Consider the following 16,324-nt stretch of genomic DNA (forward strand, 5'->3'; position numbering starts at 1 on the left):
TCTCTGCATCTCGCCCAGGAGCTGCTCCATCCGTGCTTCCTACGTGAATGGGAGAAAGAGAGCAGAGCCGAGGGGATGTTCTCCCGTCTCAGCGCGCTCACACACTCTGCAGCGTCTCTGCCGGGTCTCAACCTTCCCCAGGCCACTCTCCCTGGGACCCAGAACCTGCTGGGCATGCAAGGCAGGCGAAGCTGATCTGAGGTTCTCCAGGGGTACAGGTGCAAATGCCAAGCCGTGGCCCCCACGAGCTCCGTGGGCTCCCTTCCAGGCTGCTCTGCTTTGCAAATGTTTATAAACCCATGACCTCAGACCCGGAAAAGCTCTCACGGCTCCATGCCTTCAGTCGAATCTGCAGATGGGCCCGGCAGGACCCCACGTGGCAATGTCAAGCCTCACTCCGGGTCAGGAAGGAAGGCCGCGTAAAGATGCACATGGGAAGCCACTTCCTTCTGCCTGTGAGACCTTGGGGTGTCCCCGTCTCCTGTATCAGGATGCTCATAGTGCCCCCGTCCTTCCTGGGGAGCTCCTCTGGGGGGCCGGGCAGACAGAGTTGCTGAAGGAGAAGTGACCCAGAGGAGAGAGACACACACGGGGACCCCCCACCCAATCCTCACCTGGAAGACAGGAGGGGCTTCTCGGTGCACATGAAAACCACAGTCCCCATCTGCCCCAGGTAGGTAGGACTCCCCTTTGCCCTTGGCCCCTCTTCCACACTGCCCTGCAGTGATCTTGGGGCTCAACGGGCAGAGAACCCGCTTCCAAGTCTGATCACGAGGCTGGCGGCTACAGAGACGGTAGCTCCTTGCCCCATGAAGAGACGCTTTGGTCCCTGGGTTCTCTCGTGATTCCCGTCATCGCTTTGGGCGACTGGATGTGAAGACTCATGGTACAAGTTGGCTCTCAGTTTTTCAACCAGCTTTGCTCTGCACCGCCGGGCTGTATGGCTCAGGGGGCCCCTCGGTTTGAATGGCTTCTCTGACACTGTCTGAGGGGTCTAGGAGCAGGGGCAGGGGGGACTGCCAGACCAGCTGAGCAACTCCCTCCCCAGGCCCAAAGCCCACCAACCCACGAAGCCCATGCATGAGGTAGACCAGATGCCCCGAGGACGTATCCTAGGATCCCATGAGGATTTCAGAAGATGAGTGGGACACGTACATTACTCCTGCTGGCTGACGTGGTAACTCTGTAGGCCTATGGAAGATCAGACACCCTTAGAGTGCTGACTTGGGGGGGACTCAAATTATTCACATGGACAGGGGCCCACACCTCCTCACAGCCACCTACCCCCATGGTCACCCCCCTGACCTGCTGTCTAAATCAGTGTCGCTCCAGCCCAGATCAACATCAGAATCACCCAGGGAGCTTTTGAAACAGAGGATGCCTTGGGAATGGAAGCTCAATCGAAATCAAAAGACCCAGGCCCTGCGCTTTCATTTTTTGTGTGTTTTGTTTTGTCTTGTTTGTTTTAAATTCCCCAGATCATTCTAGAACATTGAGAACATTAAATGGACAGCCACGGATCTCAAGTAGGGACTCACTGCTCGCTACTCTGTCCTAAGTGTAAACTCTGCGGGCTAATCATCTAGGTGTCTCTGGGACACACGAGCACCGGGGGGGTTTTGCTACCCAAAGTGGGCTCCAAGGACAGCAGCAGGAACACGACCCAGGGGCCCCTCAGAAATCCGAACCCCGGGGTGGTCGGTTCGCACATTCACGTTTCGAGAAACACAGCTCGAGCCACGTAGAAACTGCGCTCGGGTTAAACCGTGGGCTGTTTTCCGTCTTCAAAACAACTCAGCGGTTGGTCTTGCCTCACACGTCACTGAGAAAGACAGGAGCCATCTGACGGCCGCGGCTCATCAACGCGTGGCTCCAATTCCATCCTCCTATCCAAGGCCAACTACTGCTTCCTACCTCGTAGCGCATTACACCTAGCTTTCAAAAGAGAGAGAGAGAGAGAAATACATCCTTGGACCCCACTCCTCCAAGCTCTGCCCATTCCTCTGCTTCTCGTCACAGCAAATATGTTCACCGGAAGAGTCGCTGGTGGCCGTGAGCTCTACTTTCTTAGCTCCTACGCCCTCAGACTCACTCCACTGGGCCTGATCTCCCAGTGCCTCTCAGGACCGCCATGCTGCTTACCTTGGAATCTTTTCGAGTCTCTTTGGCCCATCAACAGTGCACCACATTTCCTCCTTCTGGAAACCAGGACTCGTCTTGGCTTCCACGACATCTCACATGTCTCGGGTCATCTTTCTGGATCTTCCCCCTATGCCCAGTCTTAAAGGGGGTGGCACGTTCCTGCCGTTCCTCGTTTCTCTATATCCTCACTCTCTTCAGTGACCGGCCCCTGTCCCACAGCATCCCCCTCCCCCATTCCCTGATGACCCTAAATCCTTATCTCCAGCCCTGACCTCTCCCCATGCCATCTCTCCAGGGATCCTCAGGAGAATTCTCTAACAAGCCCCCCAAAAGGACCCCATTTCTCACCGCCAAAGACAAAGCAAACCAAAACAAAACCGGCTCTATACACTTCCTTTTGGCAAATGGCCCACGATCCATCCTGTTCCTTAAGCCCTAAATCTAAGATCATCAAATTCTCCCATTTGGGGGCACCTGGGTGACTCCGTCAGTCAAGCATCTGCCTTCAGCTCAGGTCATGATGGGGTCCTGCGATCGAGGCTTGCATGGGGCTCCCTGCTTAGCGGGGAGCCTGCTTCTCCCTCTCCCCCTGCACATTCTCTCTCTCTCTCTCTCTCTCTCTCTCTCTCTCACACACACACACACACACACACAAATAAATAAATACAAAATCTTTAAAATAAAAAAAAATTATTTCTCCCACCTTCCCCATCCCTTCCCTGTCTACTCTTTTGGATCGATCTCCAAAAGCCAACTGGGATCCATCCAGAGCTCTGTCTCTGTGGCCGCCACCCTGTCCCCAAGGCACCAGCAGCACTCCCTGACTCGTGACAAGGACCTCGCCGGTCTCCTGTTCCACACTTACCCCCTACAATTCACTCCACAACGTGGCGGCCAGAGTGCCCTTACATAGCATTAATCATCTTACATCAACCGTTCGGTAAAACCATTCAAAGGCTTTGCATTACGTCAGAAGAGAGATATCGAGACTACGGAGCCTAATTCATGAAGCAAGAAAGTCTACCTTTTCTCTACCTAACCTCACCTGATTCGCACCGGCCACACAGACCTTAAGCTCCATGATGGTCAGCACAGATGGCATCAGCTTCACCGGGCTATTGAAAGCTACATTTAAATGGGCTAGAACTAAAATAAAACACCCAATTCCGTCCCCCTCTCGGCAGAAAGCTCTGCAGACCATGCTGACCTAATATCTCTTTGGATGGGGCAGGTTTGGTTCTCCCTGGTGGCTTTGGCCCTGGCTGTCCCCCTGTCTTCCCCGCCAGCTCTTCCCATGGTGGGTCTAGGCATCGGCTTAAACGTCACCTCCTCAGGGAGGCCCTCCTTGAACACTCCATCTAAAGAAGTCAGCAGTGATTCCTGATCATGGGAACCAAGACTGAACTCTCCACAGATTACTCCTAAGAGTGACGGTTCCAGACTTCACGGAGAATCAGAGGCACCTGGGAAGTTGTTAAGATCACAGGGTCAGGCTCATGGATGTGGGACAGGGTTTGGGTCTCTGTCCTTTTCCTATGTTTCCCAGGTGACTTGGGGACCCACCCATTTCAAGACCCACTGCTTTTTAGAACCTCAGACCTACAACACAGCTGCACGAGCTCTAACCCTTCCCCCCAGTTCAGAACATCTGGGAGGTGACCAAGGCAGGGGATATGCCCTCCTCTCACACAAACGTGCTCTTTCAAGTCTTGAAAGTGACTGCCTGCGACAGACCGAAGTTGGTCTCCCAAACACAGGGGCATTCTGATGCCTGGAGTCTGCCAGTAGAAACTTCCTATGACCAAAGCAACTTGGCAGGTGTGATGAAATCAGGGATTCTGAGACGAAGAGGTCATGCTGAACTGTCCAGGTGGGCCTCAGATGTGATCACAAGGGTCTTTCTAAAAGGGAGTCGGGAAGAGCAAAGAGGGAAGATGCCCTGTGAGGTCAGAGTCAAGGAGAAAATCATGTGAGCATGTAACATGTAGTATCATGTGAGCAAAGGAAGAAGCTTCCAGAACACGGAGGAGGAAAGACACAGACACCACATACACCCAGAGCCTCAAGAAAGAACCAGCCCCTGACACCTTCATTTCAGCTTTACAAGACTCATTTCCAGGGATGCCTGGATGGTTCGGTCAGTTAAGTGTCCGACTCTTGTTTTTTGGCTCAGGTCACCATCTCAGGGTCGTGAGATCAAGCCGTGCTCTGGGCTAGCAGGGAATCTTCTTGAGATTCTCTCTCTCCTCCTCCTTCTTTTCTGTCCCTCCCTGACCCTCTCTCTTTGTGGTACAAACACAGAACATTTCTGCCATGACAGCAAGTTCTACTGGACTGTGCTGGCTCGGACCACCTCTCCAAGCATGCTTGGCTCCAGCTCCACCGCCAGGCCCCTGCCTAGAAAAACTCAGAGGGAGAAAAATGCAGCCAGCATACCCCATTCTAGCCCGGAACTCCCTCTTGAGCATGCATCTTAAGACACAACAGCCAGCCGAGGCGTCTAGAGCTTTCTGGCCTAGCCAGGTCCACCGGCCCATTGCAAAGACTCTATCTTTGGAAACTGGGAAGTAAGAAGTAGCAGGTGAGGCAACCTTCTCACGCAGGGGTGAGGCGGGGGAAGGTGGAGGTTAGAAACAAATTCTGGGAATGTTATCGAGAGCAGCAAATTCCGATGTGGAAAGCAGGCCTCCTTGGAGACTCAAGAAGTTGCAAGGCAAGCCACCGGCCTGCAGGGGCGCTAGACCAGAGCTCAGAAGGCTCCACAGGGCAGAGGGTCTACTCCCTGTGTGGCTCTTTGGAGGCTGGAGAACCCTATCCACTCACATGCCCCGCCCCCCCGCCAAGAGTGACACTGTGGGGACAGACAGGGAGAGAAAGCCAATGGAAAGCAAAGACACAAAATTCCTCTGTACCGAAATCTTCAAAATTTGAAAATACCTGGGCTGGCAAGGCTGTAGGGACATGGGGGTCCTAGACATTGCTGGTGGTGCAGGGGGGCGGGAGGGGGGAGGTAAGCCAGAGCTGCCTCCTTGGAGGCAATCTGGCATTTTCCATCAAAATTACAGACAATGGGGCACCTGGGTGGCTCCATCGGTGAAGCATCCGACTCTTGATTTCGGCTCAGGTCATGATCTCAGGGTGGTGGGATCGAGCCTCACAACGGGCTCCACACTCAGCGGGGGGTCTGCTTGGGATTTTCTCTTTCTGCCCCTCCCCCTGCTCTCTCTCTCTCTCAAATAAATCAATCTTTTCAAAAAAAAAAAAAAATTCCAGACGCTTATCCTCTTTGCTCTAGCTTTTCAACCTCAGGAATTCATCCTTCAGAGATACTCACCCCTGCTCAGCACGACAGACACAGCCAGGTAATCCACAGCAGGTAAAGGTAACAGGAAAAGCCCAGAGGCAACCCATACGCCCATCAGGGAAACAAGTTCGGGAAGGCGGGAAGGAGGAGGATCCTTTCCATTGACTCAACTCTGGGATGGATGGTTTTCGGTTTTGAAACTCACAGCAGGAGCAAGGTGCAGAGTGGGGTGGGGGGGGTTGGGGGGCGCTAGCACCTGAGGGAGGGAGAGCACAGCTAGTACGTGTTCGTAGATATCTGCACGGCTTCTAGAAGGACCCACGGGAAGCCGGTTAACGTGCTTGCCTCCGGGGAAGAGAAGCGGCGGGTGTCCAGGTCAGGTGTGGGAAGGAGGCCAAGTTTTGACTTTAAATTTTTGAGTCCCTTTTGAACAGCAGACGTGATCCGTATTTGATAAGCATCAAATTAACAAATGAAGACATGCTTCTGGTATGCAGACGCCACAGAGAGTTTAAAAGGCACCCTTCTGCAGCGAGGCTACGATCTCAGTGGGAAAACGCCGCCTGCCAGGTGAGTCGGCCTACCGTACCCCACAGGCTCCGCCGTTCCCCCTCTCCCTGTAGTTGGCAACCCCCCCCCCCCGCCCCACAGGCCAGAGCCTCCAAGGAGACATGCCCAAACGCCGGGCCCTCAGCAGATCTGGGCTATGCTCCCATCTTAGGAAATGACCAGGGGTATCCTCCCCCGCAACCCCGCCTCTGGCTGGCCTTCGGGGCCCTGACCAGGGTGCCACCTCATCCTAAGGACCCCAACAGGGCTGGGTACCCACAGCCACTGCTCCCCAGCCAGCGCCTTCCCAGCCAGGGAAGAACATAAAACAAGTCCCAGGGCTGCCGTCTGATAATCGCTATGGACACCAGACACCAGCCTGCATCGGGTCTGGGTCCAATTAGCCACCCCCACAACAACGCCATAGCAACAAAGGTAATATTATTGTTCTAAAAAGAAGAGGAAGAAACCACACACACACACACACACACACAGAGCTTTGTGCGATGGCTTTTAAAACCACAAAGATAACGTTTCTCCACACCCGGCAACGGGGGCCTCTCACTTCCGAATGCTGCAGCATATGCAATATTAATCCTCCAGGCTCGGAGCCATGAGGTCTCTACACGACCCCAAGATGTGTGCCCTCCCCGGGAAAAACAGGCGCGAGAACACGTCCCAGGCCAGCCTGGAGTGGAGGCTGTGCTCTTCCCTCTGCCTCCCTCTTGGAGGCAGGGAGGCTGGTGGGAAGGGGGGGGTGGCTGGAGGCAGGACGCTCCACGTGGCCGTCTGCCTGTCCTCTCGGTGCCAGACCCAGGCAGGGCACTGGGGTTTCGGGGGTGGCATCAATGAGCCACAAACTCATCTTCAGACCTAAATGTGGAAAGCATTAGGCCAAAATGGAGAAACATAAATCAGGAGGGGAGCTCGTGGCACAGAGGAAAACAGCCCTTCTCGGAGAGCAGGCGGCTGCTTCTATTGCACAAGAGTGGAGTGAGTCACCAGCCGGCAGGGGGAGAACTGGGGAGGGAGGAGGCGGTGGCAGCAGGGAGGGGAGCCCCCAGTGGGACGGGGCGGGTGTCCAGGGCGGGCGGGGTGGCGGGGGGCGTAGTGGTGCAAAAACACAGCTGTGGGTTTTCTAGCTTAAGCACACTTCATCGGCAGTCCGGGGGGAGGGGGGCAAAAGAGCACCTCCCTCCCCAAAGCAGGAAGTGTTTCAAAAACGTGTCCTCCCCAGAGAAGACAGCGGGAAGGAGCTTTCCCCAACAGCCAACTGGTCACCCCCTACAGCCTGCAGCTGCTTCCTGGGGAAGCAACCCTCGCCCGGGAACACACGCCTCCCCCTGTCCTCCGTGACCCCCACCCAACCAGCCCTGTACTCTTTGGGGGACCCCCCCCGCCCGCCTGCAGTGCCCATCATAGGCACACAGCTCTTGCCTCACCCCTGCTTACCCATCCTTACTGCTGTTTCTTATCTTTTCTTCTTTTCCTTCTTCCAAACACATCAGCCTCCAAGCAAGCTGCTGCTGACAAGCCAAACCCCTCAGGCTCCCTCGTCCCTGGTCCCTGGTCCCTGCTCCCCAGGGGGAACCTCCCAACATCTCTTAAGACCTTGCCTCACACCCCAACTCCGGCTGTGTGCAAGGCACTGGTGGTCCTGGGGGGTGGCTGGGGAGACGGGAGCCCCCCAATCAGGCGATCTGGTGGGTGACACAAAAGCAACGGGACATCTGAGCCCAGGAGGCTCTGGAAGTGAGCCCAGCGGGACCCCTTGGGTTTGAGCAGGACGATGCCTCACAGCATCTCCATTTTGCTCTGGTGAAAGGGGAGGTGAGGAACGGGGACCAGGGGAGCCCTCAGACTCTGATGACAGCCCCCCCACCACCACCGCAAGAAACACACAAACACAGGGCACCCGGGTGGCTCTGTCGGTGACGTGTCTGCATTCAGCTCAGGTCCTGATCCCCGAGTCCTGGGATTGAGCCCCACCTCGGGCTCCCTGCTCAGTGGGGATCCTGCTTCTCCCTCTCTCCCTCTCTTTGCCCCTCCCCCACCCCCATTCATACTCCCTCTCCCTTATATTAAAAAAAAAAAAAAAACCTGAAAGAAACACACAGGCAAAACAGTGCCCTGCCATGCTGAGCTATCCCACAGCCTCCCCCCCTGAAGCCACTGGGGCGTTCAGGGGGCCCAACAGAAAGCCCTGACTGGGGAGAGGGCTCGTGCGGAAGAGACCCAGGAATGGCCCCATCAGAGGACAGGGTAGAAGAAGAGGGCATTCCAGCCCAGGGAACGCTTGTCCACTCATCCCTCAAGAAATAACTTCCTGAGCAGACATGCCCGCTTGGGCTAACCTGGGACCACAAACCAGGGGGCCCACACCAGCACCGATCTACGGTCTCAGGGTTCTGGAGGTCAGAACCCTGAAGGGGTCTCGTGGGTCTGAAGCCGAGGCATTCGCAGGGCTGGCCCCTTGCCAGAGGTCCAGGAGAGAACGGCGGAGTCTGGCTCAGCTTCCGGAGGCTGCCGTGTCGTCCCTCGGCATGTGGCCCCCTCCTAGCATGGCTCAGCCTCCCACTTCTAGTCTCACAGCTACTCCTGAAGCGGCCATCCTGCCTGCCTCGTACATGAAGGAGCCCGGTCATCACGCTGAGCCCCCGCCGCAGGGAGGCCAGCGCCCCTCCTCATCTCGACAGCATTCACGTCACTGTACCTGCAGAACCAGAGCGTGGTGTGGGTACCTGTCCGGGGCTCTGGACTGGACATCTCCGGGGGCCCCACATGGGCTGCAAAGGCTCTCGCAAGGAAGCATGCCCGGGACGCTTGCAGGGACACCGTGGAGGCCGGCTGGCAGGGGGAGGAGGAGCGGGATGGGGCTGGGGGGGTGGACACTGAGGTCACATGGTGCCCTGCCAGCCACAGGGGCCACTTCCTCGGCTCGACTCCACCGTCGTGGGAACCCGTCACCATGTCCTGAGGAAACACGGGATGTGTCCTCAGACTTGCTGGTTAAGAACAGATGGGGCCCTGGCAGAGCAGCCAGGCGGTGACCGCAAGAGTCCGGGGGCCCAAGGACAGCGGCTTCGGCCCACCAAGAGGATGGCGGCCGGGGAGTGGCGAGAAGAGGCTGCATTTTCTACAAATCTCTTTGGAAGGAAGCATCCACATGTGTACCTGCAAACTGAACATGGGAAGGGGGGGTGGACGACAGGGAGTCGAAGACTTTGTGGGCTGTGACACAAGCAGCTGTAATGACACACCTGCCCTTTACTGGAAGTCGGCAGGGGGCTCGGACCTGGAGGGAGGGACCAGGTGTGATGTCTGGAGCCACAGTATCCTCGGCAGAGCCGCGAGGCCGAGAGCAAACGGCTGAGCAGCACCTGGAAGCAGGCTTGCCATTCCCAGAGCCGCAGACTCCTGCCAGGGGACGCTGCCCGAGGTCTGGGCTGGGAATCTGGGTCTGGCCGTGACCTCGCGAGGAATGGGAAGCACCCGGGGTGTGGAGACGGCAGCGACTACCCTGGATTAAGCGGGTGAGCCGGGCACTGGTTGGAAAGCAGATGAGTAAACAGGGATTTCGCCTTCGCCCTCAATTGCTCAACCAGGATTTTCCACTTCCCACGGCCCCCGCAGGGAGGGAACCGCGTTGCAGGGCAGGGAGGGGGCGGGCGGGATTCAGGAATGTGGTCCTAACAGGCTCCAAAAATCCTGAGCTACACCAGCTCCCAGCTCCAATCCCTCACTACCTGGTCAGCTCCTGGGGGGCAGGGGGATTCAGGAAGTTTCTTCCATCTCGGAGCCGGCGAGATCCTCCTCCGGGGACCCACACATGGCGAGGACAGCAGGGCCGAGGGCAGGCGGCCCGAGGTGTGGGCACCTCCCCGGGGACGCAGGTCCTCCCCTCCCACTGGACACGAGCGAGCGCTCCCGGGGCCCCCCTCACCCATTCATTCATCTGACAAACGCGGAGTGAGGACCTCCCAAGTGCCAGCTGCTGTTTCGGGACACTTGGGGCACGTCTGTGGCAAAACAGAAGAGAAAGAAAGGAAAACAAAAAAAGCAACAAAACACCACCTCTGCCTTCACTCAGTGTTCATTCCAGCACAGGGCGGAGGGGAGGGAGGGGCAGAGCATTCAAATAAGAGATAGGGAAACTATAAAGAACATGACAGGATGACAAGGAAACAAACAACCAGGTAAGGGGAGCCTGGTAAGGGAGGGTGGGTGACGATTTTCAACAGGGCACGATGTTCCCGGTGGACCATCTTCCTAGCTCTTCCCATTCCTTTCTTCCTTCTGCCTTTCCCGAGCTCACCCAGCAGGCAGTTCCTGCAGCTCACCCCAGGCCTGCCCCCAGGCACGATGCTTCCACAAAATGTGCATTTTATTGAAGGGTAGACATGAAGACAACACATTCTAGAAGGGTCCAAAGGAGCAGAAACGTGTCTCGTGGGATTCCCGCGAGTGTGCCCATCGCCGCGGAACAGGAAGCCTGCTGGATGGGGGGACGGCACCGGGGGACCCTCCCAAGAGTGTCTGGTTCTTGGTTCCCGGTTGGCTTCCCTCCTCCCGCTTCCCGCCCCTCGGCCAACCCCGTGGTCACCACTGCGACCACCATGACCCAGGTTCACAGAAAACTGCGCTCTTCTCACCACCAGAAACCGCAACTCTGGAAGCCACCCACGGAATGTCCCTGCCGCAGGCCCAGCTGCCGCACAAAGCATCACTGGTTTTCGGGGACCTTCAGCTAACCGGTCCACTCCACGCTTCACTCGCAACATTGCCGAGGGCGGTGCCCACCCCAGGACTGAGGGGACCCCGCAGGTTACCCTCTCCTGTGATGGGAGCGTCTCTGTTGGGCTGGGGGACCGCTTCACGGGGCTGTGCTCGCTCCCAGGCCCAAGGCAGCCTGGTGGCAGAGAAGGGGCCGGAGGGGAGGTCACACCTAGGGTCCTCATGCCTCTGACCCCAACTTGGAACTCTTACCGGCAGCGCTAACCATGCAAGGGAAATGCAAGTGAGCAAGTGAACGGAAAACCCAGGCTTTTCCTGTTCGGAGGCAAGTCAAGGCTGACTTTGGGTACACATCCCTGACAGTGTCCCGGCCTGTGGACCCTCCCGGCTCCTCCCAGGAGGCATCCAGCTGTGAGCCAGCTGGCCTGGGGCTGGCCTCAGTGAGGCTGCAGTGGAAGAGGCAGCTACCCGGAGCTGGTCCAGCCGCCGTCCAGCTCCCTCCGCCTTGCCCTAAACTCTTCCGGTCTCATCTCCCCCTTCCCCACCTCACCCCAGAGTTGTGAGGACTTGAAAAGTTGAAATATCACGGCTTTTCCTTCCTGTCCCACGACAGAGTCTCCCCCAAATGTTTCAGCTCGTCTGGGACTCGACCCCCACATGGCCAGCAGAAGATCCCAAAAGCACAAGGATCTGAGTCGGCAGCTGGGGGACAGGGAAGATGTGAAGAGAAGAAGGCAGCTCCGGGCACGTGCCCTCCCCATCTCAACCTGTCCTACCTCCCCTCCCCGCCCCTCCCCTCCGCTCCCCTCACTCCCCACCATCGGCTTGCCTTCATGGCTGCTCCACCAAAGCAAAGGCCTGCTGGGACCCCAAACTGGGGACACCTCGCTGCGACATTGGGGGTGCAGATACATTTAAGATGGGGTAAGTGGAGGGTCTGAGGGGTCCCCACTCCCCTCTACGGGATGGGGATGCAGAAGGACTACAGGGAAAGCGACCGGCGGCTTCCATCGTAGGCTCTGGCGCGAGATGGTCTGCGTACAAATCCTGTCAGCTTTCCCATCTGTAAAATGGGCCTGATCACACCTCATGAGCGTGTTGTGAGGATCCGACGAGTTCATGAAGAAAGGCGCAGTGTTTAGCACGGTGCCTAGAAGACAGTGCACTGTCTATAAACGCTGCCTATCATTACTACATATTTCTGAACCAGCAGATCCGTTTGGAAACGCATGGCTGGGCACGCGTCCGAGAAGCTAGAGATCTCATCCGGTCTCCCGAGACTGCTTCCCTAGTCCTCGATGTCAACCTCTGACCTACGCTTCTCCACCCCATTCCTTCCGACCAAGTCTCGGAGGCCCCGGAGACTGGGTCTCGCGGGGAGGCCTGGGGAGTTCAGGGGTGCCCTGACATAAGGGTGGAGGGAGTTGTGATTGGAATCCCCCAAGAGGAGGCGTTCTCACCTGCAAACAGAGGCAGCACCACTCTCCCCCACCACCCAGGGGACCGCACCACAGAAACCCCAAAAGCCTCAGAAACGGTCCAGCCACTGTGTCAGTGCATCCTGCCTGCCCTGGGAGACGTGTCCTTTGAGCACTTTCTTCCTGGTAGAGCTGCTGGTGTCCAAGCCAGAGACTTGCAGGAGCCCTCCCAGGCTGAGCCAGAGAACCAGACACAGGGGCACGTTCCCCAAACACGGGCGTGTATGCGTGCAGCCCTATTCAAATACTCAGCAATATGCTTGTTTTCTCAGATCCGGTGAGGAGCCCCCACCAGAAGGGGCAGCCTCGCCCCGCTGGCCTCACGGCCACCTCCGTGCCTGCCGGAAAGCCCCCGGCTCGCGGTGGAGAACCCCGGCGTCCCATCACAGCTCTGCAGCACCAACGAGCTCCTGACAGACACAGAGCTCTGTGTCTTCATCCAGAAACCCAGAATGTGACCTCATCCGCTTGCAGAATCAACTGAAATGTGTGAAAATGTGCAAGCTGTAAGGTTTTTGATTTTGTTTTTTTGTTTTGGGTTTTTTTTTTTTTTTTTTTTTTAGGTTGAATGGAAGATTCCATGTTCAAACAAATATTTTCCGATCTCTCTATCTGAAAATGTCTTTTGGTGGACGAGGTACCCAGCAGTATGCCGTGGCCCTCGGCACGCACTGGAGTCCCCTGACGGACCGGGGAGAGCACCAAGACCTGTTTGCAAACAGCACCCGTGTGCATCAGAAACCTCCTGGAAAAGGCATCAAACCCAGATTTCCAGGCCCCCCGGCCAGTTTCTGCCCGAGAAGGTCCAGGGTGCAGCCCGGGGTCATGCATGGCCAGCAAGCTCCCAGGTCACGCCACGGCTCCTGGGGCCAGTCCGGGACTGCACTTTGAGAAGCCCCGCCCTCCACACCGGAAGGCTGGAAACGACTCAAGGATCACCCAGCGTGGTCCCAAGGAGAGCCTAGGAACACTTCCAGGGCCGAGGTCGGTTAAGAGGGCCTGGTCTGGTCCCGCGGCTGGAGTGATGGATGCGAGGCTGTTGCACCTGCCACCTCGGTCACAGGCGGGGCTGAGGACAGGAGCCCCAGCACCCCATTAGCACACACGACCGGGAGCCCCTGCCGGTTCCCATTTCCTGCACCTGGGGGTTGCAGAAGGAGGCCACATAGATGCCGAGACGCCACCTTCAACACCCAGCCCACTCTCCTCCCTACCCTCCAAGCCAGGGCTCCGTGCCTCCCTTCCAGAATAAACTGCAGTGGCTACTCAGCAAGGTATCGAGGTGGGGAGGGTGGAGACCGGGACCCCAGGGAAGAGAGGGAGCACAGCAGAGCCCCAGGACAGCTGAGTGGAGGCCAAACCCCTCCATCCTGAGCAGAGCCTGGAGACAGTGGTCTCTGCGGAGGGGGGTGGGGGGGGCGGGCACGCATGCACACTGCACCCAGTGTCCAGCCGCACAATGCACAAGGGGCCGCCGGGGCAGGCGGCCAGGGCCCACTCATGCCAGTACCATCTGGGAGCCCTTGCCAGGCCTCGGAGGGCCGGCAGAAGAAGCTGGACTCTGTCCTGGGGCACAGTCGGGCTCTATTCTTATCTCAAGGGGGAATGCGTGACCCTCCTTGCCGTGAATGGGGGCCCCTGGCGAGGCGGAGGAGGAAACAGAGCCGGCACTGTGCCCTGGAGGGCTCCCCACACGGCTCCCGGCTCCGACCAGCCCCTCGTGGCGGGGCCTTGCACAGCTTCTGACAAGGACAGGCCAGACCGGCGGCAGCCGAGGAACTGGACCGCCCCGGGCACGCCGGCCCCCCCTCACACGGCAGGCCACCAGGCTCCCAGGTGAGACCCACAGGACCTGGCCCTCGAGGCAATGCAGCTTGCCAGATCCCGAAGGAAGCGGTCCAGCTATGCTCCGCACCCATCAACAACCCCCCTGCCCTGCGCAGCAGATATGCCTCCACCAGCCTCCCCCAGTTACCATCTGCACTGGGAATACTTGGCCTCAAGGGGCCCGCGTGACCCCGACCTTCATGTATCTAATACTTCTAGATCTCATAGCGCAGACGAAGGACCCGCATGAGAGCCAGAGCTGCTACCGTGTACCCAGAGATCCACGTCACCGATCTCCTGAGTCTGCCAGTAGGAAAGCCCTTTGCGGGGGGTTCAGTGACCAGTGTGGGGGAGGTAGGGGTACCAGGAAATTCTGGAGGGCTGGGGGCGGGGAACAGAAGAGAAGCGACAGAAGCCAGAGTCACCGGGGGAGGGCTTAAAATAACTATTTACTTGTCACCCATCCCAAGCCACGGCTGTGGCTCTGGTGTGATTATTCCCACGGTAAAGATGAGAAAACAGAGGCCCCGAGAAGACAAGAGCCGTTCCTCACGACGTTGAGTTAGAGCCCAGGTCAGCACGCGGGCCTTCAATCCAGCACACTCTTTCCATGACAGCGGCCCCCTGCCCGGTGCCCGCGGGACGTGGAAGGACACACAGGAGCGAGGCATGGGGAAGAGTGTGAGTGATCAGGGGACTATCAAACTTGTCACTACGAGCTGAGTTCCCTTTTTACATTCTCCCTCTTAAAAAAAAGGGGGGGAGGGCGCCTGGGTGGCTCAGTGGGTTGGGCCGCTGCCTTCGGCTCAGGTCATGATCTCAGGGTCCTGGGATCGAGTCCCGCATCAGGCTCTCTGCTCGGCGGGGAGCCTGCTTCCTCCTCTCTCTCTCTGCCTGCCTCTCTGCCTACTTGTGATCTCTCTCTGTCAAATAAAGAAATAAAATCTTTAAAAAAGAAAAAAAAAAAAAAAAAGGGGGGGGGAGAGCGGAAAAAAGGAAAAAAGAAAAAAGCTCTGGGTAGGCCTGCCAATCCCAGTCTTGGCCAACAAATGGGGCGTTGAGTCATTCCAAGGGCTGTGAATCGGTACAACCTTTCCGAAGAGCAAACCAATTTCAGTGCGAGAAGATGTCATCGTGAGGATGGTCGGTGCCAGGGATTTTAAGAGTCCAAAAAAAAAAAAAGGAAGCAACCTCAGTGTCCATCACTAGGGGATTACAAATAATAAACAGTTCATCCAAACAATGAACTAATAGCAAACACCAAAGAGAATGCTTTAGAGACGCACGCTAAGATAGAAAGATCGTCGATAAATTTTAAACATCAAGAAAGAAACCAGGCTGCATGACTAGATGCGTAATATGTCTAAGAAGAGGGAGAAGGGACCGTCCTCTTTCCCAGCAGGACGAGAGAAGGAAGGAAGGGTACGAGGCTGATGGGGGTAGCGTCGGGGTGGTGCTGGGAAGGAGGCCGGGGGGGGGGTCCAGTGGACGTGGATGGTGGGAGCCACTGGAGAAGTCAGGCTAAGTCCTATTTCGTCCTCCTTTGGATCGGCCTTAAAGGACGATGAAAACATCCGGAAAATATTTAGCTAGTAAACCTTTGAGAAGCCTGTTCACCCTGCTGTATTTACGAACGCTTCCTGCCCTTTCCCCCCAGCCCTCACACACACACACACACACACACACACACACAGGACCGTCCACAGGACTCCCATCACGGAACCGTGGGGAGCTGGACAAGGTGTACCCCAGGAGCTCCCTGGGTCTTCCCGCTGAGAGTGCTGCCAGTTTGTGGTCCCGACTCAGCCTCCCAAGTCGCCCCCCAAGTCTGCAGGGGACCCCACAGTAGGGGCTGAGCCTGGAGACGCCAACACACCAGGGACAACCGAGGCGGTAGCTCAGGGCGGGCGCGGGTTAAGTGGGTCTTTCTTGCTTTCCTCTGACCAGGGGAAGCATCTGCTTTGACTCCTCCTTCTGGGGAACCCGTCAGAGCGCGCAGGGAGGGAAACCGGGAACGACGAATGGGTGTGAGGAAGAGGGACGGAATTCGCGTGCACACTCACACCCGTGTGCCCTCGCGATCTCCTCCATTCCCGAGAAGTCCCCAGAATTCGGGGAAGCTGTTCATTGGTCAAGCAGCAGCTCTGTGTTTGGAGGGTCAGGGGCCAATCCCACCCGAGGGGGCGCTGTGGGAAGAAAACACATTCCGGAACTGACCCGACGCTAGTTCTCACCCCGACCATAGCAGGACAGACAGAGCCAGCCGGTTCTGGGTTCAAATCCCAGCTCA

At 57.3% G+C, this 16,324-nt stretch overlaps 1 protein-coding gene and 1 long non-coding RNA gene across 3 annotated transcripts in view; one reads left to right on the top strand and one right to left on the bottom strand.

Moving 5' to 3' along the window:
* Nucleotides 1–16,324, bottom strand: part of GAS7 (growth arrest specific 7) — a 203,053-nt gene that overhangs the window by 138,163 nt on the left and 48,566 nt on the right. The gene's annotated exons all lie outside the window — the stretch shown is intronic.
* Nucleotides 9,759–15,299, top strand: LOC309852049. Its single transcript, XR_014305043.1, has 3 exons — nt 9,759–10,191; nt 12,480–14,800; nt 15,019–15,299. It is a non-coding gene; the product is annotated as an uncharacterized lncRNA (long non-coding RNA).

This window comes from Mustela nivalis (assembly GCF_964662115.1).
Source record: "Mustela nivalis genome assembly, chromosome: 17".
Taxonomy (NCBI): Eukaryota; Metazoa; Chordata; class Mammalia; order Carnivora; family Mustelidae; genus Mustela; species Mustela nivalis.